This window comes from Chiloscyllium plagiosum, unplaced genomic scaffold (genome assembly GCF_037043375.1).
Source record: "Chiloscyllium plagiosum isolate Xiang-an unplaced genomic scaffold, Cpla_swu_hap1 HiC_scaffold_38, whole genome shotgun sequence".
NCBI lineage: Eukaryota > Metazoa > Chordata > Chondrichthyes > Orectolobiformes > Hemiscylliidae > Chiloscyllium > Chiloscyllium plagiosum.
This window is the reverse complement of record NW_028270176.1, coordinates 83,383,243-83,408,466: the sequence shown is the minus strand read 5'-3', so window position 1 is coordinate 83,408,466 and position 25,224 is coordinate 83,383,243. Positions and strand designations below refer to the sequence as shown.

Here is a 25,224-nt window from a genome sequence, read left to right as displayed (position 1 = left end):
AAGTTAAAGTGAAAGGAATTGGGAAGAACGCGTGCAAATAGGAAACGAAAACTTAGGTTAACATTCATGTGTATGTAATTGCAATATAGAAGATGTCATGCACCAGCTGCATAGAGTGTTGCTGAGACTGAAATTAGAGTATTGCATACCATTTGGAGTCCCAATCTAAGATAGAATATACTGACTACAGAGGAACTGAGAAAGGTATTTTCCAGACTAATCCATAAAATGGCAAGATTGTCTGATGGGGAAACTCAGTCTGTGATCTCGAGTTTCAAAAGATGAGACTTTTGAAGTTAAGATTGTAGTGAAACTTAGAAGCTTAGGAACAGAGAGGGGACTGAATAACAGAGAGACATGGAGAAGTGCAAGCAGGCGATATTAGGGAGAATCCCACGGTATTCTACACGGACAAGGAGAACAGAATAATCAGCAAACAGTTAGTGCCCATTAGAAACCAAAGGGGCAATCAGTGCGTCAACCCGGAGAACATTGATAGATTGGTACATGTAAACATCACAGCTGTTTTACTTGGGAGAAGGAGGATGCAGGTACAGAATTCAAGAAGATGGACCGGAAAGCTCTTGAAGAGATTGATGTAAAATACGAGCAGGGGTTTGAGGCTTTGTCTGGTATAAAATTGGACAAATCCGCAGGTCTGGACACTGTTGGAATCAAGGGAAGAAATTTTAATTGGAATCTGACCACAGGGGAGGTGCCAGCGGACTGGAGAGCAGCTAATATGATTCCACTTCACAGTAAGCGTGGTAGATATTTGCCAAGGTAACTACGGATGAGCAAGTATTAGATCACTGTTCGGGAAACTACTGGAGAAAATAGAGAAGGAGAAAATCCAACTCCAATCAGAGTCGCAAGGTTTGATCAGGCATAATCATCATGACTTTATCAGAGTGAAGTCACACCGAATGAATTTGATTGAATTAGTTTAAGGAGGTCGCTTATTTAGTTTTGCAGCAAGATCTTTGACAAAGTTCCACATTGGAAACTGAAAAAAATAAAGTAAAATCTCACAGTATCAAAGATAACTTGAAAAGGTACAACGAAAATTGTCTTAGTGTCAGGAGGCAGAGGGTGGTGGGAGAAGGCTGTTTGTGTGACTGGAGACCAGTGTCCCCTGGTGTACCACGGGGATCAGTGCTGTGTCCCTTATTGTTTGTAGCATTCATAAATGGTATAGATGTGAATCTGGAGGGGGGGTGGGTGTTGGTGGGTGGAGGGGTGGGAGGTGTGATAAGTAAGTTTGTGTTTGACACAAAGATTGGCCATGTGGTTGGCAGTGAGGAGGAAGTTCCGATTTTACAGGAAGATTCGAGTGGAATGATCAGATGGGCAGATCAATGGAAGATGGAATGTGATCTGATAAATATGGGGTGATGTACTTTGGAAGGAGGAACCAGACATGGGGTTTACACAATGATTGGCAGCACACTAGGGAGCTCAGAGGGTGTTTCTCCACACATCCCTGAATGTGACTGAACAGGGTAATGGACAAGTTAAGAATTGAACCTTGGGTGTAGCTTTTATTAATCAGGGAGTAGATTATGAGTGCTATACAGGGCTTGGTTTAGTCCATGATGGAGTACTGTATGTCGTTCTGGGAGCCTCATTACAGGAAGGATGTGATTGTACTGGAGGGGCTTGCAGAGGAGATTCACCAGGATGTTCCCTGGGAAGGAGCATATCAGCTATGGAGAGATGCTGGATAAGCTGGGGTTGTTTACCTTGGAGCAGAGGAGGCTGTGGGGGATGTAATTCAGAAGGATAAGTTAACAAGGGGCATGGACAGGGTGGATAGACAGTAGCTGTTCCTTTAAGACAGAGGGTCAAGAACAAGGGAGCACACCTTAAAGTGAAGGGTTTGACATTCAGAGAGGATTTAAAGATTACTTTTTTTTCACCCAGAGTGTGTTGAGGTCTGGAATGTACTTCCTGAGAGGGGAGTTATCGCGGCTAATCTCTCAACCGTTAAGTGTACTTGGAAGTGTCATAACATTCAAGGCTATGTGCCTGGTGTTGGAAAGTGGGACTAATATAGATCGTGCTGTATTTCTGTTGGTACAGAGACTATGTTCCTGTGCGTGTATGATGTGGAGCTGAGCAGCTTAAGACAGGAATTGATAGGTTTCTGAAGATAATGTTCACAAAGGTTATAAGGGTGAACTGTTATAGCTTGTCAAATTATGTCAATGTGAGAAGTATGAAAAAATAGTGTGGGTTCCTTCTAGTTTGAAACTAGAGAATGGAGAATGGGAAACAGGGAAATGGCAGAACTACGAATCCACTACTTCAGTTCTGTCTTCACAGAACTTTCTGACAATACCAGGAAAACCAAGTCTGGTGTGGGAAAACGAAATAGTACATGGAACATAGAACATAGTAAGTAAATGGTTTGGGAGAAATTATTGGGACTGAAAGTAATGGTCATATACAACACTAACATAGATTTGTAAAATGGGAATTATGTTTGAGAAACTGATTGGGAGACAAATGAAAGAGAAGCAATGGAGGTAAAACACGTGGATTTTCAGAAAAATTTTGGTAAAGCTCCAAGCCCAGTTTGCAAAATTAAATCTTAGTGGATTGGGGCGAATATATGGACATGCTTCTAGAATGGGACAGCTGGCAGGAAACAGTGAATAGAAATAAACAGAGTTGTGAAGCAACAGCCTGACATTGTCTTTAAGGTATGATTCTGTGAGTATGACCATGTCACAGACACCCCATCACCTTCCCTGGATATCTCCTGTTTCACCAGCAGGACAGACACAGCAGAAGTGGTGGCACAGTGGGATACAGTTGGAAGGGAATTGCTCTGGGAGTCCTCAACAGTGTCTCTGTATCCCATGAAGTCTCATGGCGTTAGTTTACACATGGGAAAAGAAACCTCCTCCTGTTTACCATGTACCAGCCTCTCTCAACTGATGAATCAGTACTCCTCCATGCTGACCAACACTTGAAGGAAGCACTGAGGGTGGCAAAGGCACAAAATGTACTCTGGGTGGGGGATGTCAATGTCCACAAAAAGAGTGGTTCAGCAGCAGCATTACTGATCGAGCTGGTTGGGTCCGAAAGGATATCACTTCTCGACTTGGTCTGCGCCAGGTGCTAAAGGAACCATCAATACGGATTAGCCATATTTGACCACAGCCTTATTAATCTGACAGTTGCAGAAGTATCTGTCCATGATGTATCGGGTAAGAGTGACCACCGCATAGTCGTTGTGGAGACAATGTCACATCTTCACATTGAGAATAACCTCCACCATTTTCGGTGGTACTATCACGGTGCTAAATAGGACAGATTAGAACAGATCTAGCAGCTCAAGTCTGGGTTTCCATAAGGTGTTGTGGGTCATCAATAGCAGCAGAATTGTACTCCCGCATAACCTCATGGCCTGGCATATCCCCCTCACAACAATTACCATCAAGTCAGAGGATCAACCTCGATTCAATGGATTGTGCAGGAGGGCAGGAGCAGCACCGGGCATACCTGAAAATGAGGTGTCAGCCTGGTGAAGCCACGAACCAGGACTACCTGTGTGCCAAACAGCATAATCAATAAGTGATAGACAGAGCTAAGTGACCCCACAAGCAACGGATCAGATCTAAGCTCTGCAGTCCTTCTACTTCTAGTTGAGAATAGTTATGGACAATTAAACAAGTCATTGGAGGAGGAGATCCCTATCCTTAATGATGGAAGAGCCCAGCACATCAGTACAAAAGATAACGTTCATGCATTCGCAACAATCTTCAGTCAGAAGTGCTGAGTGGATGATCCATCTCATCCTCCTCCAATGGTCCTCAGGAATTCAGTTACCAGTCATCAGCCAATTTGGTTCACTCCATGCGATATCCAGATTCAGTTGGAGACACTGGATACCCCAGAGGGTACATACCCTGACAACATTCTGGCAATAGTACTGAAAAGTTGTTCTCCAGCCCTTGTCACTGCCCTAGCTAAGCTGTTCCAATACTGTTACAACAACATTTCCCCAATTACATCGAAAATTACCCCAAATATCTCCCATGCATAAAAAGCAGAACAAATCCAATCCGGCCAGTTACCACCCCATCAGTCTACTCTCGATCATCAGTAAAGTGGTGGAAGGTGTCAGTGCTTTCAAGCAGCACCTGCTCAGCAATAACCGGGTCAATGACACCCAGTTTGGGCTCCAGCAGGGCCACTCAGCTCCTGATCTCAGTACCTTGATTCAAACATGGACAAAAGAGCTGAATTCCAGAGGTAGGGTGAGAGTGACAGCCCTTTAAAACGAGGCTGCCTTCTACCAAGTGTGGTATCAGGGGCCTTAACAAAACTGGAATCAATGGGTATCAGGGGCAAACTCCCCGCTGGTTAGATTCATACCTGACACGTAGGAAGATGGTTATGGTTGATAAAGGCCAGTCAACTCAGCTCCAGGACAAGTCTGTAGGAGTTGCTCGGGCAGTGACCTAGGCCCATACATCTTCAGGGCTTCTTCATCAATGGCCTTGCCTCTATTATAAGGTCAGAAGTGGGGATGTTCACTAATGATTGTACAATGTTCAGCAATGTTTGTGGCTCCTCAGATACTGAAGCAGGCCATGTCCAAATGCGACAAGATCTGGACAGTATCCAGGCTAACAAGTGGCAAGTAATATTCACGCCACACAAATGCCACACCGTGACCATCACCACTAAAATACAATCTAACCGCTGTCCCTTGGCATTCATTGGTGTTACTGTCACTGAATCCACAGTGGGCTGCAGTGGTTCAACAAGGCAGCTCACCGCCACCTTCTCAAGGGGCAACCAGGGACAGCCAATCACACCTATATTGAGGAAATAAATATTATTTTTAAAAAATAACAGAAGAAGGTTGCTGGGATATCATAGAGATCGGTACTCAGGCCCCAACTGTTCACAGTACTCATCAAACATTTGGTTGTGGGAATCAAATGCAATATATCCCAACCTGCTGACAGAACTAAAGGATGTTGGATTGTGAGTGGGTGAGGAGGCTGTAAAAAAGCTTCAAGGCGACTAAGACAAGTGGAGTGAATGGGCAAATACGTGGCAGATGGAGAGCAATGTGGGTAGAGGTGACGGTGTGCCCTTTGTTGGGAACAATAGATTGGAAGCCTATCGTTTGAAAAGGGATTGTTTGAAACATGTTGATATACAAAGGGACATATGCTCCTTTTTGTTGTTTCCTTCTTCGCAGCCCTCCGGGGTCCCTGCAGCGCAGTGAGGTCTGAAGCCAGAAGTCAATACTGGGAATGGCATTGGCACGCTGACCAGGGTACATAGACCCACAAAGTAGGGAGCTGTAACATTGCAAAGGATCTGGATCTCCCTGTACACCAGTCACTGAAAGCAATATTGCAGGAAAGAAAGCAGTTAGGAAGATCAGTGGTGTGCTGACCTTAATTCCAAAGGGATTTGGGTCCAGGAGTAAGGGTGTCGGACTGCAGTTAAACAGGGCCTTGGTGACTCCTCATCTAAAACACTGTGCAGTATTGTGTGCGGGTTTGGTCTCTGTACCTTCATAAAGGACAAACCTGACATTGAGGGAGAGCAGCGAAGGATAACCAGACTGATCTTTGTGATGACAGGCTTGTTGTGGGAGCAGAGTTTGGGGCGACTGGGCCTGTATTCCATGGGGTTTAGGAAAATGGATAGAGATCTCAGTGAGATATATAAAGCTCTGACAGGGTGAGACGGATTGGAAGCAGCGATGATAATTCCCCAGGCTATGGTGTCTAAAACAAGGGGCCACAGTATTAGGTACAGACAGGCCATTCTGCAATGAGATGACAATAAATGTCTGCACTCAGCGACTGGTGAACCTGGGGAATGCACTCGAACCTGGAAGCCAGGACATTGAATATAAATAAGGATTTATAGACAGAAAAGGAATGGTGGGCGAGCAGGAGAACGGTGTGGAAATAAAGGGCAAGCCATCATTATATTGAATTGGGTAGCAAACTCGATGGACCAAAGGGACTATTGCACTTCCTATTTTATAGCTTCCCAAGGTTAATCACATTAACTGATATATTCATTGTGTGGGATAAGTGCATTGTGGAGATGTTTGAACAGGAACGATAATGAGGAAGGCTCAATGTGTTGTATGGCCTACTCCATTCCTGATGTTTCTGTATAGTCTGTGGGAAAGCTCTGTAAATGTTGAAAGGGAGAGGGTACAGTCGGAAGTGACAGCATTTCTGTTGAATAAAGGGAATTATGGAGCTATGAGGGAGGAGCTGGCCAAAGTTCAATGGTGCAATACCTTAGCAGGGATGACCGTGGAGGAACAATGGCGGATATTTCTGCGTATAATGCAGAAGTTGCAGGATCAGTTCATTCCTAAAATGAAGAAAGATCCCCTTCGTAAATCCATGCTGACTCTGACCTATCCTGTTACTACTATCCAGATGTGCCGTAATTTCATCCTTAATAATAGACTCCAACATCTTTCCCAACACTGAGGTCAGACTAACCGGTCTATAATTTCCTGCTTTCTCTCTCCCACTTTTCTTAATAACATTGGCCACCCTCCAATCCGCAGGAACTGATGCCGAATCTATCGAACTCTGGAAAATAATCACCAACGCATCCACGATTTCCCGAGCCACCTCCTTCAGTACTCTGGGATGTCGACCATGGGCGGCCGTGGTTGATGAGGGATGTTAAGAAACATATAAAGTTAAAAAAGAAAAAGTATAATATAGCAAAGATAAGTGGGGAAACGGAGGATTGGGAAGCTTTTAAAGAACAACAGAGGATTACTAAGAAGGAAATAAGCAGAGAAACAATGAGGTACGAAGGTAAACTGGCCAATAATATAAAGGAGGATAGTAAAAGCTTTTTTAGGTATGAGCAAGGCAAAAAAATGGTTAGGACAAAAATTGGTCCCTTGAAGACAGAAACAGGGGAATATATTACTTGGAACAAAGAAATGGCAGAAGAATTAAATGGGTACTTCAGATCTGTGTTCACTGGGGAAGACACAAGCAATCTCCCTGAGGTAACAGTGGCTGAAGGACCTGAACTTAAGGGAATTTATATTTGCCAGGATTTGGTGTTGGAGAAACTGTTAGGTCTGAAGGTTGATAAGTCTCCGCGGCCTGATGGTCTACATGCCAGGGTACTGAAGGAGGTGGCTCGGGAAATCGTGGATGTGTTGGTGATTATTTTCCAGAGTTCGATAGATTCGGCGTCAGTTCCTGTGGATTGGAGGGTGGCCAATGTTATACCACTTTTTAAGAAAAGTGGGAGAGAGAAAGCAGGAAATTATAGACCAGTTAGTCTGACCTCAGTGGTGGGAAAGATGCTGGAGTCTATTATTAAGGATGAAATTACGGTACATCTGGATAGTAGTAACAGGATAGGTCAGAGTCAGCATGGATTATGAAGGGGAAATCATGCTTGACTAATCTTCTGGAGGATGTAACTCTGAAGATGGATGAGGGAGATCCAGTAGATGTAGTGCACCTGGACTTTTTTTTAAGATTACGTTACAGTGTGGAAACAGGCCCTTCGGCCCAACAAGTCCACACCGACCCTCTGAAGCGCAACCCACCCATACCCCTACATTTACCCCTTACCTAACACTACGGGCAATTTGTCATGGCCAATTCACCTGACCTGCACATCTTTGGACTGTGGGAGGAAACCGGAGCACCCGGAGGAAACCCACACAGACACGGGGAGAATGCGCAATCTCCACACAGACAGTCGCCTGAGGCGGGAATTGAACCCGGGTCTCAGGCGCTGTGAGGCAGCAGTGCTAACCACTGTACCACCGAGTCTTTCAGAAAGCTTTTGATATAGCCCCACATAGGAGGTAAGTGAGCAAAATTAGGGCGCATGGTATTGGGGGCAAAGTACTAACTTAGATTGAAAATTGGTTGGCTGATAGTAAACAAACAGTAGTGATAAATGGCTCCATTTCGGAATGGCAGGCATTGACCAGTGGGATACCGCAGGGATCCTTGCAGGGACTGCAGCTTTTTACAATATATGTTAATGATATAGAAGATGGTATCAGCAATAACATTAACAAATTTGCTGATGATACAAAGCTGGGTGGCAGGGTGAAATGTGATGAGGATGTTAGGTGATTACAGGGTGACCTGGACAAGTTAGGTGAGTGGGCAGATGGATGGCAATTGCAGTTTAATGTGATAAATGTATGGTTATCCACTTTGGTGGCAAGAACAGGAAGGTAGATTACTACGTCAATGGAATCAATTTAGGTAAAGGGGCAGTACAGAGAGATCTGGGTGTTCTTGTACACCAGTCAATGAAGGTAAGCATGCAGGTACAGCAGGTAGTGAAGAAGGCTAATAGCATGCTGGCCTTCACAACAAGAGGTATTGAATATAGAAGCAAAGAGGTGCTTCTGCAGCTGTACAGGGCCCTGGTGAGACCACACCTGGAGTACTGTGTGCAGTTCTGGTCTCCAAATTTGAGGAAAGACATTCTGGCTATTGAGGGAGTGCAGCGTTGATTCACGATGTCAATTCCTGGAATGGTGGGAATACCTTACACTGAAAGACTGGAGCGACTAGACTTGTATACCCTTGAGTTTAGAAGACTGAGAGGGGATCTGATTGAGACATAAAAGATTATGACAGGATTGGACACTTTGGCAGCAGGAAACATGTTTCCGCTGATGGGTGAGTGCCGAATCAGAGGACGCAGATTAAAAATACGGGGTAGACCATTCAGGACAGAGATGCGGAAACACTTCTTCACCCAGTGAGTGGTGGCTGTGTGGAATGCTCTGCCCCAGAGGGCAGTGGAGGCCCAGTCTCTGGATTCATTTAAGAAAGAGTTGGAGAGAGCTCTCAAAGGTAATGGAATCAAGGGTTATGGAGATAAGGCAGGAAGAGGATAATGATTAGGAATAATCAGCCATGATCATATTGTATGGCAGTGCAGGCTCGAAAGGCAGAATGGCCTACTCCTGCACCTTTTGTCTATTGTCTATCGTCTATTGTTGTCACCAGCTCTCAGATGTTAGGAAGGAGGTCTCTGCAGTGTCAACAGGACTGTTTCCCGTCCCCTTTTTCCGATACTGAGGCTGGGGTCAGGTTTTCTGTCCAGGTTTATCCTTTAAGACCTCAGAGCAATTTGACACAATAGAGTGTCTTGTTGGCTGATTCAGAGATCATTGAAAAGTTTTATCCCATGTCTATGTGTCTGCAGTCACAGATAATCATAGATAATCATAGATAACAAACAACGATAGACCCAGCCTCCAGTCTGACAAGCATCCTTCCACTGAATCCTCTGCTTCCTACCAACAACCCAACTGTGTATCCAATTGGCCAGTTCCCCCAGCATTCCACGCGATGTAACCTTCCTGAGCAGCCTGCCATGTGGAAGCTTATCAAATGCGTTACTGAAATCCATAGAGACTACGTCTACCGGTCTGTCCTCGTCAACCTTCCTTGTCACTTCATCAAAGAACTCTAACAAATTTGGGAAGCATGATCTCCCACTCACAAGTCTATGCTGACTGTGCCGAATCAAACCCTGTGTAAGTAATGGGTGCAGTCAATGGTATGCTGTCCTTCATTGTAAGATGATTCGAGTAAATAAGTAAAGCCATTTTCCTGCAGTTGTAGAGCCATGCTGAGAGAGTATTTGAGGCACTCTGTACAGATTTGATCTCCTTTGTAAGGAATTATCTCCTTACCATAGACACAGGTGATGGTAACATGAGGATAGAGTGAAGAAGCTGAGTGTTTAATCTGTAGAGCTGTGAGAGACGAAGAAATGGTGATGCTAAAACACGAGGAGTGGCAGCGATCACTTATTTCCAAAAGAGACATTGACAGGGAGAGAAATTCCATACTTTACACAGGATTAATTGGTTTGATATATTGTCACGTGTATCTCAGTACAGAGAAACACTTTATTTATGAGCAGTGGAGGCAGATCATAGTAAGCATAGCCAGACAGATCAAAGGGTGGAAATAGACGTGGACAGAGTAAGGCATACAGGTTACACTGCACAGGACATGCACTAGACAAGGTCAACATGAACACGGTCAGCATTATTTGAACATAGAGAGTCCATTCATCAGTCTAACGTGACTATCCTAATAGTTTATATGCCTTAATTAACTCTCCCCACGTTATTGTGCAGTCGGCATGTGAGCCCGTACTGAACGCCATGTTGCTTACAATTCCCAACTGCAGCCACAATACCTTCGATCTGAAACAGGTAGCCATTCCCACCAGCTTCTGCCCTGCATAAAGAACACCAGGCTGTTTTCTCAGAGATGGAAGATGCCTTCTTCAGACTTCACACAAGACATGAAGCTTCTCTGCTCACCACTAGAAAACCACGTTTTAGTCCCACGTGTGTATCATAAGCAATGGAGCCACGAGGAACAACGTGGAACAGTCTGTATGTGAAGCCTCTGCTCCACTTGTTCATCATGTTGGAGCATCATTTAGGAGAAACTTAAGACTGCCGATGCTGGAAATCAGAGTTTCCAGCATCTGCAGTCATTGTTTTTACCTAGTTGATTTTAACCCTACTGCGAATCCTTTTGCAGGATACCTGCCTTGAAGACGTTTGCCTCCTCGAAGGGCTTTTGCCCGAAACGTCGATTTTACTGCGCCTCTGATGCTACCTGAACTGCTGTGCTCTTCCAGCACCACTAATCCAGGATCAGAGTAGAGCGTCGATTGCTGGAAAAGCACAGCAGGTCAGGCAGCATCCGAGAAGCAGGAGAATCGACGTTGCATGAATAAGACATTCATCAGGAATCAGCATCAATTACCTCATTCTGCCCCCGTGTAAGTGTATTGAGGTGGGAATGGCCTCCTACTGTTCATGTATAAGTGACTCAAGGGGCTGATTGACTTCTTCCTCGTCCGATTGGACAGGGCCAAGGGTCTGACTGGGTTACCCCTGGTTCCTGTTTGATAGCTCGATGTACTGACAAGTGTGATGATGCTGTAGCTTTACGAGGTTATTTTGTCCTGGTTTCTTTTAAGAGAGAGATTGAACGATCGTTACCAAACTGGTTAGTTAAGACACTTGAGTAACAGCGAGGCATGCCTTAGGTTTATTTTAATGCAGACTGAATGGGTGTGGCCAGCTCTCACAGATTAGGATCTCTGGGTTTTGGTTTCTCAGTAACATCAAAAACTATAGCGGTCTCAACAGAGTTGGAAGCTTCAGGGAATGTCTCCTGGCTGCTACTCTCACTGAATTTTCTCTTGATGCTGTCACATTGCATCTGGAACAGACCCTTTATATTTTCTTTAAAATAATAAAACATTAGAAGCAAGGCTATTGCCTTCCAATATTTTCGAGGGGCTCTGGTGTGGTCCATCACACTAGACTCCTTCTCTTCCTGAGTAATAGGCTGGAGGCACTGAATGGGTTGTCCCTGTTCTTCTCCAATAGTGTCAATGGGCTGAATGACTTCCTCATATTCCTGTGAAGTGCTGAATGAACTCTTATTTTACTGTGGCAATAGGCAGTGCAGTTACATGAATGTTACTGACACGTTAACAGCAGAACCCTCAATGGAGTCTGGGTCTTGCTGCACATGGACACAGACCAGTTCAGGAACTGAGGGGGGACAAAATGTTCGGAACATTGTGGAATCTTCAGTGACCATCCCCACTTCTGATCTTATTTTGGTGAGGGTGGGGTCGGGGGACATTGATGAAACAGCTGAAGATGTTTGTGAAGAGGAAGCTACCCTGAGGATCTCGCACAGAGGTGACCCAGGACGGAGATGATGAACATCTTCCTTTGTGCCATGTTTGACTCCAAACACTGGAGAGTTTAGTCTGATTCCCATTAAGTCCAGTTTTGTTTAGCTCCTTGATGTCAACAGAAGGCAACCACTGCCTTGATATCAGGGCGAGTCCACTTTACCTGAACCCTTGTCTCAACCTCTTTTGTTCATATCAATAAACCATGATATAGGAGCAGCAAGTGTTTTCATCAAACAGGTGGGATTCAATGTCAGGATTTCTGTTCTCAAGAGTGTTCGGGGAGTGAGATGACTGACATTATTTGAAGAGGAGTTAGATGGATATTGATCTGTCAGAGAGGTGATGGCTATGAGGAATTGGGTATTAAAGAGAATTTCAGACCGAGAGCAGATCAGCCACAATCTTAGTGAAGGACAAGGCAGGCTTGGGGAGTGAACGACCTGCCCCTGTTTCTGATGTTCTCACATTCTGTTATTGGAAAGGTAGTGGGTGTTATCTTCATGAATGTTATGTTATTACTTATTGCAGTCAGGGAGACCAGAGGATTTTGTGAGCTATCGCTGGATGAGGTATTTGGGCTGTATTCACAGTGAATCTGGGTCTACAACATGACCAACAAATGGAGCACAAGTTGCAGAGAGGGGAAGCTCTGTAAAGAGAGATGAGGAGCCTCTTTCATAAAGAGCCTGGGTTTTCCAATTACATTTCCCAAATCACCTCACATCGTGTGTGACAGTCTTGAGAGGCTGAATAGTCTCCTCTGTTTCTGTGCACCAGGTTATAGGAGTAAGTAGCCTCCAACTGCTCCTGTCTAGCAGGTTTGATGGGCTGAATGGAATACAGAAAAATGGGACTGAAGAGCAGGAGTGGGTCATTAGATACTTTGAGCCTTTTCCACCAGACACTAAGATTGTGGCTGATCAAGTTGGGGTCTCAGCTCCACTTTGCTCTTTATATCCCATTATCCGTGACTCACTTCTCTGTCAAATATTTACCTAATGCAGCTTTCAATCAATGTGAGCATGGAGGCACGGTAAACTTCCAGTGAAGAGAATTCCCACTTGAAAGGTCCTTTCAGAATTATTCGTCATCCTTTTTATAGAATCAGAGCGTCATGCAGAACGGAAACAGACCCGTTAGTCCAACCTGTCCACTCCGATCAGATATCAAACCTGATCCAGTCCCATTTGCCAGCATTTGGCCAATATCCCTCCTCTTTCAGATACATTTTAAATGTGCGATTGTAACTGCCTTCACCACTTCCTCTGACAGCACTTTCCATACACACACCACTCTCTGTGTGTAACGTTTACCTTCAGGTCCCTTCTAAATCATTCGCCCTCTCCCCTTCAACCTATGCTCTCTTACTCTGGACTCCCCTACACTGGGGAGCAGAACGTGGCTGTTCAGAATATCTATGTCCCTGATGATTTTATAAATCTCTATAATGTCACCCCTCAACCTCTGACACTCCAGGGAGAAACACCTCACCCTAATCAACCTCTCCCTACAGCTCAAACCTCCAGTTCTGGAACATCTGTGTCTAAATCATTTCTGTAGAAAACCGAGTTGCATGCAGTATTTTTAAAGTGGCCTCACCAACATCCTGTACAGATGCAACATGCCATCACAACCCCTATACACAATGCTCTGACTGATTAAGGGAGATGTGCCAAATGTGTTCAGCACCACACTGTCTACCTGCGACTACACTTTCAAGGAACAATGTACCTGCAGCCCTATCCCTTTGTTTCACAACACGCCCCAGGACCTTACCATCAAGTGTATAATTCCTGCCCTGGTTTGCATTCACAAAATACAAAATCTCGTATTTATCTAAATTAAACTTCATCTGTCACTCTTTGCCCTTTTGTCCCATCTAATTGTGGTCTTGTTGTACTCTGAGATAATCTACTACACTGCCTTTCTGATGTAATCTGTAAACTTAGTAACAATGGCCCCAATATTCACATCTAAATCCTTTACATAAATGATGAAATGCAGTGAACTCAGGACTGATTCTTACAGCACACTGCTGCTCACAAGCCTCCAGTCTGAAAAATACCCCTCTTCCTTCAAGCCAATTGTGACTAGCTTCCTCTCTATCCCATGTGACCGAACCTTACTCATTTGTCTACCAATCAGAATGAAATAATTGCTATGAAGAGGGGCTGAGTAAGTTAGGTTTATTTTCACTGGAAAAAAAGAGATTGAGGGGGGACTTGATTGAGGTTTACAAAATCATGAAGGGTATAGACAGGGTGGATAGAGAGGGGCTTTTTCCCAGGGTGAAGGATTCAGTAACGAGAGGTTGTGCATTCAAGATGAGCGGTGGAAAGTTTAAGGGGGATACACACGGTAAGTCCTTCACTCAGAGGGTGGTGGGCATTTTGAACGTGTTGCTAGCAGAGGTGGTAGAGGCAGGCACGGTAGATTCATTTAAGAAGAGTCTGGACAGATGCATGAGTAGGTGGGAGCAGAGGGGCACATATGCTTAGGAATTGACCGACAGATTTAGACAGTACATTTGGATCGGCTCAGGCTTGGAGGGCTGGAGGGCCTGTTCCTGGGCTGTAAATTTTCTTTGCTATTTGTTCTTTAAATGAACACCTTGCTGAGGTCCATACAGACAATGTCACCCAAACTGCCTTCATCAATCTTCTTTGTCACCTCTTCAAAAAACTCAAACGATTTAATGAGGCATGATTTCCCATGCAGAAAGCCATGTTGTATACCCCGATCAGCCCTTGCCTTCCCAAATGTATGTAAATGCTATCCCTCAGAATCCCCTCCAACAACTTACCCACCACTGACATCAGGCTCACCCGTCTATAGTTCCCCGACTTTTTGGGTCACTGTTTCCTTTTCTCGTCCCACTCCTCCACTGCTCATAACAATTGTTAAATATAACCAGGTTGGTGAGATGGCCGATGATATTGGTCTCAGACTGGGTCAGGGTCAGTTTTAGGGACAAGTCAGGCTAGTTACTTTAATCTGCTAAAACAACACGTTTATGATCCAGGGCAATGTTACTCAAACTATGATGGAAAGATGAATGTCAAACTGTTTGAGTATTGCAAATATATAATCAATAGCTTGGAGAGGGTGGACGCTAGGAAATTGTTTCCGCTAGGCGAGGAGACTAGGACCCGTGGACACAGCCTTAGAATTAGAGGGGGTCAATTCAGAACAGAAATGCGGAGACATTTCTTCAGCCAGAGAGTGGTGGGCCTGTGGAATTCATTGCCGCAGAATGCAGTGGAGGCCGGGACGCTAAATGTCTTCAAGGCAGAGATTGATAAATTCTTGATGTCACAAGGAATTAAAGGCTACGGGGAGAATGCGGGTAAGTGGAGTTGAAATGCCCATCAGCCATGATTGAATGGCGGAGTGGACTCGATGGGCCGAATGGCCTTACTTCCGCTCCTATGTCTTATGGTCTTATGGTCTAGTACTTCCCTTTCTAAACACACACACACACAAACACACAAACACACACACACAAACACACAAACACAAACACATACACACACAAACACACAAACACACAAACAAACGCAATCACACGCACACACACATACGCACACACAAACACACAAACACAAACACAAACACACACACACACACACACAGATTAACAAAATTTCTGCAATTTTAATTTGAAAGAACTTTGTCCAGATATTAATGGAACTCATGACAAAAGTAAAAATTGAGGTTGTTTAAAACATCATTCTGCTTCTGAAGATATTGTACTCACATAGCTGCTAGTAATGGGATTCCATCCTGGGAGAGTTGGATTTGGCTGAATTCCCTTTGCTTTTGGCAGTGAGTAGATTCCAATGAATTCTGGTCAGGGAGCACCCAATGGGTAGTACGGTGGTTAGCACTGCTGCCTCACAGCACCAGGGACGTGGGTTCCATTCCAGCCTTGGGTGACTGTCGGTGTGGAGCTTGCACATTCTCCACTTTCCTGTGTGAGCTTCTAATGGGTGATCCAGTTTCCTACCACAGCTCAAACTGTGTAGGTTTGGTGGATTGGTCATGCTAAATTGTCTGTAGTGTTCAGGGATTTCTAGGTTAGGCGCATTAGTCAGGGGCAGATATAGGGGAATGGGTTGGGAAGGTTGGTATGGATTTGTTGGGCCGAAGGGCCTGTTTCAACACTGCAGGGATTGTATAAAAATAAGGACGGTAATGATGACTGTAGAGTTTGTTTTAGCTTGCACACATTGCTGTGGTGAGGGACACTGAAGGAGGGAGAGTGCAATAGGCCGTTCCTTCTCAGGAGGATTGCATTTTCTCCCTCTCTGAGTTGAATCACATAATAATATCATCCTTTCCCAAACTGGACCATGTGAGGTCTCCTTGTACATTGTCGAACTATGTCTCCATCACATTCCCTGTTCTATGTAGGTGCATCATTGCTACTGTCATACACAGAGCCATATCCTTAACAGAAAATGGTCTCGGCCGATTTGAAATATGTTTACATTGCCCTGCGTCATGAAAAAATAAAATATTTAATGTATTGAGAATACCTGTGTTAAAATGAATGCATTTTTTAACAAATACAGAAATTACTGGTAAAGCTCGGCAGGTCTGTCAGTACCCAGATGCCTTTTACATGCTGCAGTTTGTGGGCGGCACGGTGGCAAAGTGGTTAGCACTGCTGCCTCACAGCGCCAGAGACCTGGGTTCAATTCCCGCCTCAGGCGGCTGTCAGTGTGGAGTTTGCACATTCTCCCCGTGTCTGCGTGGATTTCCTCCGGGTGCTCCGGTTTCCTCCCACAGTCCAAAAATGTGCAGGTTAGATGAATTGGCCGTGCTAAATTGCCTGTAGTGTTCGGTATAGGGGTAAATGTAGGGGAATGGGTATGGGTGGGTGCGCTTCGGCGGGGCGGTGTGGACTTGTTGGGCCGAAGGGCCTGTTTCCACACTGTAAGTAATCTGTAAAGTTGTACCAGCCTCCACCACTTCCTCTGGCAGCTCATTCCATACACACACCACTCTCTGTGTGAAAAGGTGCCCTTTAGGTCTCATCAAACTTTTCCCCTCTCACTTTCAAACAATGCCCTCTAGTTTTGGATGCCCAAAACTGGGGTAAAACCCTGACTACTCACCCTATCCAGGACCGTTCCGATTTTATAAATCTTTACTGCTGCGAAATGTGACTTCAATCAACACGAATAACTGGACTTTCAGTCATCCTGGGCCTAAATTCTGAAATTGCAATACTGACACCTCTTCCTTCTCCATCAAGTCACAATTTTAAATCCATTTTAATCAGTTTGTTCAGATGTATCATGAGACACATCTGTGGGCTTTATACCCAGACCTTTGTGCCCAGAGGTAGGGACACTAGCAATACCCATAAAGCTGTAACAGTATTCTACTGTGTGTTTGCTCATCAGCCTGGTTTGCCATGCTGTGACATACATCTGCAACAGGCAGGACTTAAATCCAGGCCTTCTAGTCCAGAGCTAGGAATGCTACCACACAAGTTCAGGAATTGGAATCAAATCCAGAGTTCTGGCTCAGAGGCAGGTACACTACCCACTACACTACCATACCCAGATTTTGGGTTATATGTTATGCCCACTTTCAGCTCGGTGTGGATTTATTACAATCAGTTTACCATTACTGAACTACACAAAACACTTTGTATTGTTAAGCAAATGCAAGATATTTGTCTCAACTGTAGGATGTTGAGTGTTTGTGCTGTGCCATTGAAATTAACTATGAACATCTTTAATCGCTATTATCTGTAGTCTGCAATATTAGGGAAAGAAATCCTGCAGCCACACTCTGCCCAATGAAGGGTCTCAAATGGATATTTATTACTGAACAGCAGAGACGAAGGAAGAGTTTAATTTCTGGTCCCACAACACCGATCACTCTTAACCAACTCTAACGTGCGACTCCCCTCTTCCTGGCCGTTGATTACTGTCCAGCCTCTCCTCTCCACTGACTGTGTCAGCAATCTGTCCCTCCTCCCTCTAACCACACAAGGCAAACCAAGCTCAGGGTCTTTGTGAAAATCAAGGCCGGAGTGTGCAAGCATCCTGGAGAGGGATGGGCATTTTAAAATTGAAGGGGGAGGGGGAGGTGGCAGTAATACCACACACTGGGCTGAGGGGTAGCAGATGGAGTTTTAATTGTATTTGGTAAATCAAACAAGAGCAGGACCAATACAATTAAAAGTAGAGCCTTTGGCAATGTTGTAGAACAGAGACCCAGGCCCTCAGGTATAATTCTTTATAATTTGCATCTCATATAGATAGCGTGTTTAAGAAAGTGTTTAACACACTTGTCTTCATCGGTCAGACCTTTGAGTATCGGAATTGGGACGTCATGTTGAGGATGTACAGGACATTGGTGAGACCTCTTCTGGAATACTGTGTTCAGTCTGGTCATCCTGCCCGCTCATTCCATAGGCACACCACCCTCTGGGTGAAAAAGCTGCCCCTTATGTCACTTTAATATTTCCCCTCTCACTTTAAGCCCATATCCTCTAGTTTTGGTCTCCCCGTACCTTAGAAAACACATTGACTATTCACTTTGATATTACTGACCTTGATATTATTAAGCTGGAGAGGGTTCAGAAGAGATTAACCTGGATGTTGCTGGGAAAGAAGGGAGTGAGCTATAAGGAGAGGCTGGATCTTTTTTCACTGAAGAATATGGGATTCTGCGGTAACTTTACTCAGGTTTATAAAATAATGAGGGGTACAGATAAGCTGAAGGGCTGATGTCTTTTCCCTAGAGTTGGGGATTCAAAACTGAGGGATAATTAAGGTGCAAGGAAAAAGATTTACAAAAGTCATGAGAGGTAATTATGTTAGACAGAATCTGGCTTGGGTGTGGAATGAACTTCCAGAGGAAGTGGTGAAAGCGGGGACAGTTACAACATTTAAAGGACATTTAGATCAGTCCATGGATAAGACATCAGTTTGGATGGTGCTGTGAGCAGCTGTCCTCTCCCTCCCCATCTCTGAATGAATCCCTGTTGGTATTCACCCTCTGCCAATGTCTGTGCAATGACGTGTGGAGGCCAGCAGAGGGTGGCATTGCATCACTTTAAGCACCACAGAGACTGCCAGACCTGCCCCACACAGAGACACACAGATACACACACAGCAATTGTTAGGACACAACATTGAGCTCATCTGGTAATTTAATCTAAACATAAAGAAATGCTCAATTTGCCTTGTAAACTGTTAAAATATGAGGGACAGAGAACTCCCAAATTCCACTGTTTAAATAAAAACACCAATTTATTTTTTTAACCCTGAAACTGAACATTTTACATCAACTATTCACAACTCGGAGACCTCATTTCTCTTAATTGCTTATTACCCTACTCCAACTCTACAGCAATATACTGTTTCAAAAAGACACTTATTAACATTACATAAACGTAATTTCAAAACCACACAGCAGCTGACCTCACACCAATATCACTTTTTCCCAACTTTCCTGGGAAGCCTGTCTCATGTTACAGGATGCTATCCAAGTGTTTACATTTCAGCATTCTGTAATCTGGGAACACATCATTCCATGACACTGTCTCTCAGTCTCCCCCTCTCTGTCTATACCCCAACCCCTCCCATGTGGTGATATTTAAACTGATTTCCCCGCCACCTCTCTGTGGCAGTGATGTTCACACCCACAGCACCCCCTTGTCAGGGCACAATGGAGATAGGGAGCTGTAAATGGGTGGGAGCTGCACATCCCGTCACTTCCAGCATGGGCTGCAAGTTTCCCCACGCTGGGCAGTGATTTATCACAGTGTTACTGAGCAATGCACTGGTGTGATGTACACAGCTCTACATGCTGGGAGGGTAACTGCTCCTGGGTTACAGATCAATGTACTGGGGTGGGGTACACAGTCCTACATGTTGGGAGGGTAACTGCTCCAGGGTTACAGATCAATGTACTGGGGTGGGGTACACAGTCCTACATGCTGAGAGGGTCACTGCTCCTGGCTTATAGATTAATTCACGGGTGATCACTGCGCAGGTCGCTGTGGTGGTCAGACTATCTGGTTGAGTTTTATAGATAACGCACTGCTGTGATCTGCACAGCTCACTGCCCTGGACAGATATATGGTCTGGGTTTATAGACCAATGCCCTGATCTGATCTGCGCAGTGTTCCACTCTGGACAGCTCGCTGGATTGTATTGACCAGTGCAATGGATGAATCTGGACAGATTGCTGGGTTGTACTGAGGAGGACACTGGCCTGGTCTGCACAGTGTTCCACAGTGAACAGATATCCCCTCTGGGTGTATGGTGTCTGGGCTGGTTCTGGGAGGTGGATTGAGAATGTGGTATATCTAACCCTTTCAGCTGATCTGGCAATGCCTTTAGTTCCCATTCCTGTGATTAGACCCTCCGTCTCTCACCCCATTAATGTTACAGTGTTCCCAGGGACAGTACATCATGTTGGTGGGGTGGGTAGGGGAGGAAAGGTGATGGACAGGTCAAAGAGTTCCCCGGAACGTTCTGTCCCCAACATTCTATAACTGTCATTCCCCGGAACGTTCTGTCCCTGACATTCCATAACTGACATTTCCCGGAACGTTCTGTCCCCGACATTCTATAACTGACATTCCCCGGAACGTTCTGTCCCCGACATTCTATAACTGACATTCCCCGGAACGTTCTGTCCCCGACATTCTATAACTGACATTCCCTGGAACGTTCCGTCCCCAACATTCTATAACTGACATTCCCCGGAACGTTCTGTCCCCGACATTCTATAACTGACATTTCCCGGAACGTTCTGTCCCCGACATTCTATAACTGACATTCCCCGGAACGTTCTGTCCCCGACATTCTATAACTGACATTCCCCGGAACGTTCTGTCCCCGACATTCTATAACTGACATTCCCCGGAACGTTCTGTCCCCGACATTCTATAACTGACATTCCCTGGAACGTTCCGTCCCCAACATTCTATAACTGACATTCCCCGGAACGTTCTGTCCCTGACATTCCATAACTGACATTTCCCGGAACGTTCTGTCCCCGACATTCTATAACTGACATTCCCCGGAACGTTCTGTCCCCGACATTCCATAACTGACATTCCCCGGAACGTTCTGTCCCCGACATTCTATAACTGACATTCCCCGGAACGTTCTGTCCCTGACATTCCATAACTGACATTTCCCGGAACGTTCTGTCCCCGACATTCTATAACTGACATTCCCCGGAACGTTCTGTCCCCGACATTCTATAACTGACATTCCCTGGAACGTTCCGTCCCCAACATTCTATAACTGACATTCCCCGGAACGTTCTGTCCCTGACATTCTATAACTGACATTCCCCGGAACGTTCTGTCCCTGACATTGTTTGTGAACGGCCGGACGTCAGTGAATTGAACAAACGATAAGATCCCGAGGGAAGAGATCCCGTTCCAGGGAGAAGGAGACACTGTTCCGAAGGCCCCTCGGGCAGTTAAAGGGGTGAATACGTTTTCCCTGCGTTTACATTTCTCCACGACACAGGATCGACCACAATTTAGACCAAAACACAGGAATTCCCAAACTCAGTTTGCCTTCAGGAAACTGGGAGAGAATCCTTCAGGACAGCAACGTTTCCACCCTCCGTATTAGGAACTGGGAAGGAGTGACCTGTGTCTGCTCTCGAGTGATCGAGTGTGTGGGAATGTTCTAGAAACCATCTGTCCTTATGGATGTGTCTCTGTGTGTTTGGGGAGGGAGGGTTTCTTGTGGTTTATGTCACTTTTTTGTCAGTAATTCAGATCTTCCCATTTGTTATTCCAGCTCCAATTATTTTAATAAATCCCTGAATACAGGGACACATTTGAAAATCTCACTGGGTCCCCGATCAAACGGATTTCTTTGCCTCCTGGCTGATGGATAATGGGTTTGTTTTCCTTCCTCACAGTTAACGTAGTGACCATCTACGTCTTACTTTATAAAGATTGTGGATTGTCTCCATGTGTCAGACGTTATCTGGGGGCCATGGCAGCGGCGGATCTCCTGGTTATTATCCTCGACCTGATCCTGAGACACATTCCCATTGTTTATCGGGAACAGTTTTATTTCCTGGACTCCGTCCCCGTGTGTAATATCCACGCCGTCCTGCTTTATGCAGCCACTGACTGCTCTGTCTGGTTCACCGTCACTTTCACCTTTGATCGGTTTGTGGCCATTTGTTGCCAGAAGCTGAAAAGTAAATATTGCAGTGAGAAGACGGCGGCTGTGGTTCTGGGAGCAGTGACTGTGCTGAGCTGTTTAAAGGACATTTCCTGGTATTTTATTCTCACGGCTCGGTATTGGCTGGAGAACCGCCCCTGGTTTTGTGATGTAACAGACGCTGTTGCATTCTCCATTGTCTGGGTCACGATCGAGTTCCTCCACCACATTCTAACCCCGTGTGTCCCATTTCTCCTGATTCTGCTGCTCAATGTTCTCACCGTCAGACACATTGTAGTGACCAGCAGAGCCCGCAGGAGACTCCGCGCTCACACCAATGGGGACGCTCAGTCTGACACTGAAATGAGAAACCGAAAAAAATCCATCATTTTACTGTTTGTGATCTCGGCCAATTTCATCCTGTTATGGTCAACGTTCATGCTGTATTCTATATGGGCCCGGATGTATGATTTTGGATATCGGTCTGTGCATCTCCATCGCTTTGTGCAGGAATTGGGCTTCATGCTGCAGCTCCTCAGTTGCTGCACAAACACTGCGATTTATGCCGTGACCCAGACTAAGTTCAGGCAGCAGCTGAAGAATGTGCTGAAATATCCCTTCACCCAGATCCATCCATCCATCAAATTCCCTCATTAATCAATCCATCCGGGATTTTCTCATTTCAGTTCAGTGTTTCAGCGATGGAACAGCCTGTCGCGATGGTAACAGACTGAGGGTAGCGCTGGTTTGTCCATCCTTATCCCACAGGGGGGTTACAGGGAAACATTTCAATGTTTCTCACAACTCAGGGGCCGGTGAGAAAAGGCACCATCCCACTGACTGTATCCATCACTTCCATTTGTAACCAATAAAAATGTTGATTAAAGCGTGCCGAGCAGCAGAGTGACCGATGTTGTTGTGTGTCTTTGTGTTGGAGAAGCTGAGCTGGTGAGAGACAGACTCAGCCCCAAGTCCTGGTCCTCATGGAAGGGGAGGGCACCGGGCCCTGAGCTCAGGAGCTGGGTTTAACTCCCTCTGCGCCCCCCCCACTCCAACGTGGCCTCCCCATTTCCTCTCCCCCACTCTCTCCACCTGCCTCCACTCTTTCCTCTCCCCCCTCCCCTGCACTCTCTCTCTCGCTCTCCTTCCGTCTCTGTCTCCCTCCCGCAATTCCGTCTCTACACCTTTTTCCCCCCTCCTCCCATCTCCCACATCTCTCTGTCATCTCACAACCACCTCTCCAACCACATGCAGCCAGAGCACCAACCCCCCTCCCCAGTCTCTGGATCAGAGGGAGAGGAACGCGTCAGAGAGGGAGGGAGGGGCAGGAGGGAGAGATATTTATTCAGAGAGAAACAGAGGGAGGTGGGGAGAAAGAGAGACCGAGGTAGGTGGATCGAGAGTGAGAGAAGGTGGAGAGATAGTGAAGGAGCAGGGAGAGAGAGAGAGAGAGAGAGAGAGAGAGAGAGAAGGTGAGGGATAAAGTGAGGGAGACATAACGAGAGAGCGGTCAGAGAGAGAGGGGACAGAGAGAGGGGGACAGAGAGAGAGGGGGACATAGAAAGAGGGGGACAGAGAGGGGGACAGAGAGAGAGGGGACAGAGAGAGGGGTACAGAGAGAGGGGGACAGAGAGAGGGGGACAGAGAGAGAGTAGGACAGAGAGAGAGTAGGACAGAGAGAGAGTAGGACAGAGAGCGAAGTGACAGTCGCCTCAGGCGACTGACTGTGTGGAGTTTGCACATTCTCCCCGTGTCTGCGTGGGTTTCCTCCGGGTGCTCCGGTTTCCTCCCACAGTCCAAAAGATGTGCAGGTCAGGTGAATTGGCCATGCTAAATTGCCCATAGTGTTAGGTAAGGGGTAAATGTAGGGGTAGGGGTATGGGTGGGTTGCGCTTCGGCGGGGCGGTGTGGACTTGTTGGGCCGAAAGGCCTGTTTCCACACTGTAAGTAATCTAATCTAATCTAAACAGAGGGGGGGGGGGGGACAGAGAGAGAGGGATAGAGAGAGGGGGAACAGAGAGAGTGAGGGGACAGAGAGAGGGGGTATATAGAGAGTGCTGGGACTGAGAATGGGGTACAGAGAGGGGGGTTCAGAGAGGGGAGTCAGAGAGAGGGGATATAGAGAGAGGGGACAGAGCATGTGGGAACAGTGACAGAGGGGGACAGAGAGAGAGGTGCAGAGAGATGGCTGGGATCGAGAAGGCGAGACAGAGAGGGGGACTGAGAGAGGGGGGACAGGGAGAGGGCAGAGAGGGGGGGACACAGAGAGGGGGGACAGAGAGAGTGAGTGGACAGAGAGAGGGCTGGGACCGAGAAGGCGGGACAGAGAGGGAGGATAGGGAGAGGGAGGATAGAGAGAGAGAGGGGACAGAGAGACGAGGTAGAGAGAGGGGGATAGAGAGAGGGGGGACAAAGAGAGGGGGACAGAGAGAGTGAGGGGACAGAGAGAGGAGGTAGAGAGAGAGGTCTGTGACCGAGAAGGGGGAATGGGGGGGTGGGGTGACAGAGTGGGGGGTCAGAGAGAGGGGTACAGTGAGACGGGGACAGAGGGGGCGGACTGAGAGCGGGGGGTCAGAGAGAAGGGGGGACAGAGAGAGAGGGGGACAGAGAGAGGGGGACAGAGAGAGGGCTGGGGCCGAGAAGGCGGGACAGAGAGGGGGACAGAGAGGGGGTATAGGGATAGAGGGAGACAGAGAGAGGGGAATCAGGGAGAGGGGGACAGAGAGAAGGTGACTGAGAGAGGGGGACAGAGAGAGGGGGGACAGAGAGAGTGAGGGGACAGAGAGAGAGGGGGACAGAGGGAGGGCTGGGATCGAGAAGGCGGGACGGGGGGATACAGAGAGGGGGTCAGAGAGAGGGGTAAAGAGAGACGAGGACAGAGGGGGCGGACTGAGAGCGGGGGGACGGAGAGAAGGGGGGACAGAGAGATAGAGGCACTGAGAGAGAAGGGGACAGAGAGAGGGTTTCAGAGACCGGGAGGGACAGAGAGAGGGGGACCGATAGAGGGGGACAGAGAAAGAGGGGCACTGAGAGAGAGGGATCGAGAGAGAGAGGGATACAGAGAGAGAGGGGGACACAGAGAGGGGGTACAGAGAGAGGGCTGGGACCGAGAAGACGGGACAGAGTGGGAGGGGCAACAGAGAGGGGGAAAGAGAGAGAGGGATAGAGAGAGGGAGACAGAGGGTTCGGACTGAGAGGGAGGATAGGGAGAATGAGTCAGAGAGAGAGAGGGGGTTAGAGAGAGAGAGGAGGCAGAGAGAGTGAGGGGACAGAGAGAGCGGGTACAGAGAGAGGGCTG

The 25,224-nt window shown here is 46.5% G+C and overlaps 1 pseudogene; it reads left to right on the top strand.

Moving 5' to 3' along the window:
- Window positions 1-22,583, top strand: part of LOC148139714 (putative G protein-coupled receptor 139) — a 115,349-nt pseudogene extending 92,766 nt beyond the window's left edge.
- The last annotated feature ends 2,641 nt before the right edge of the window (window positions 22,584-25,224 follow it).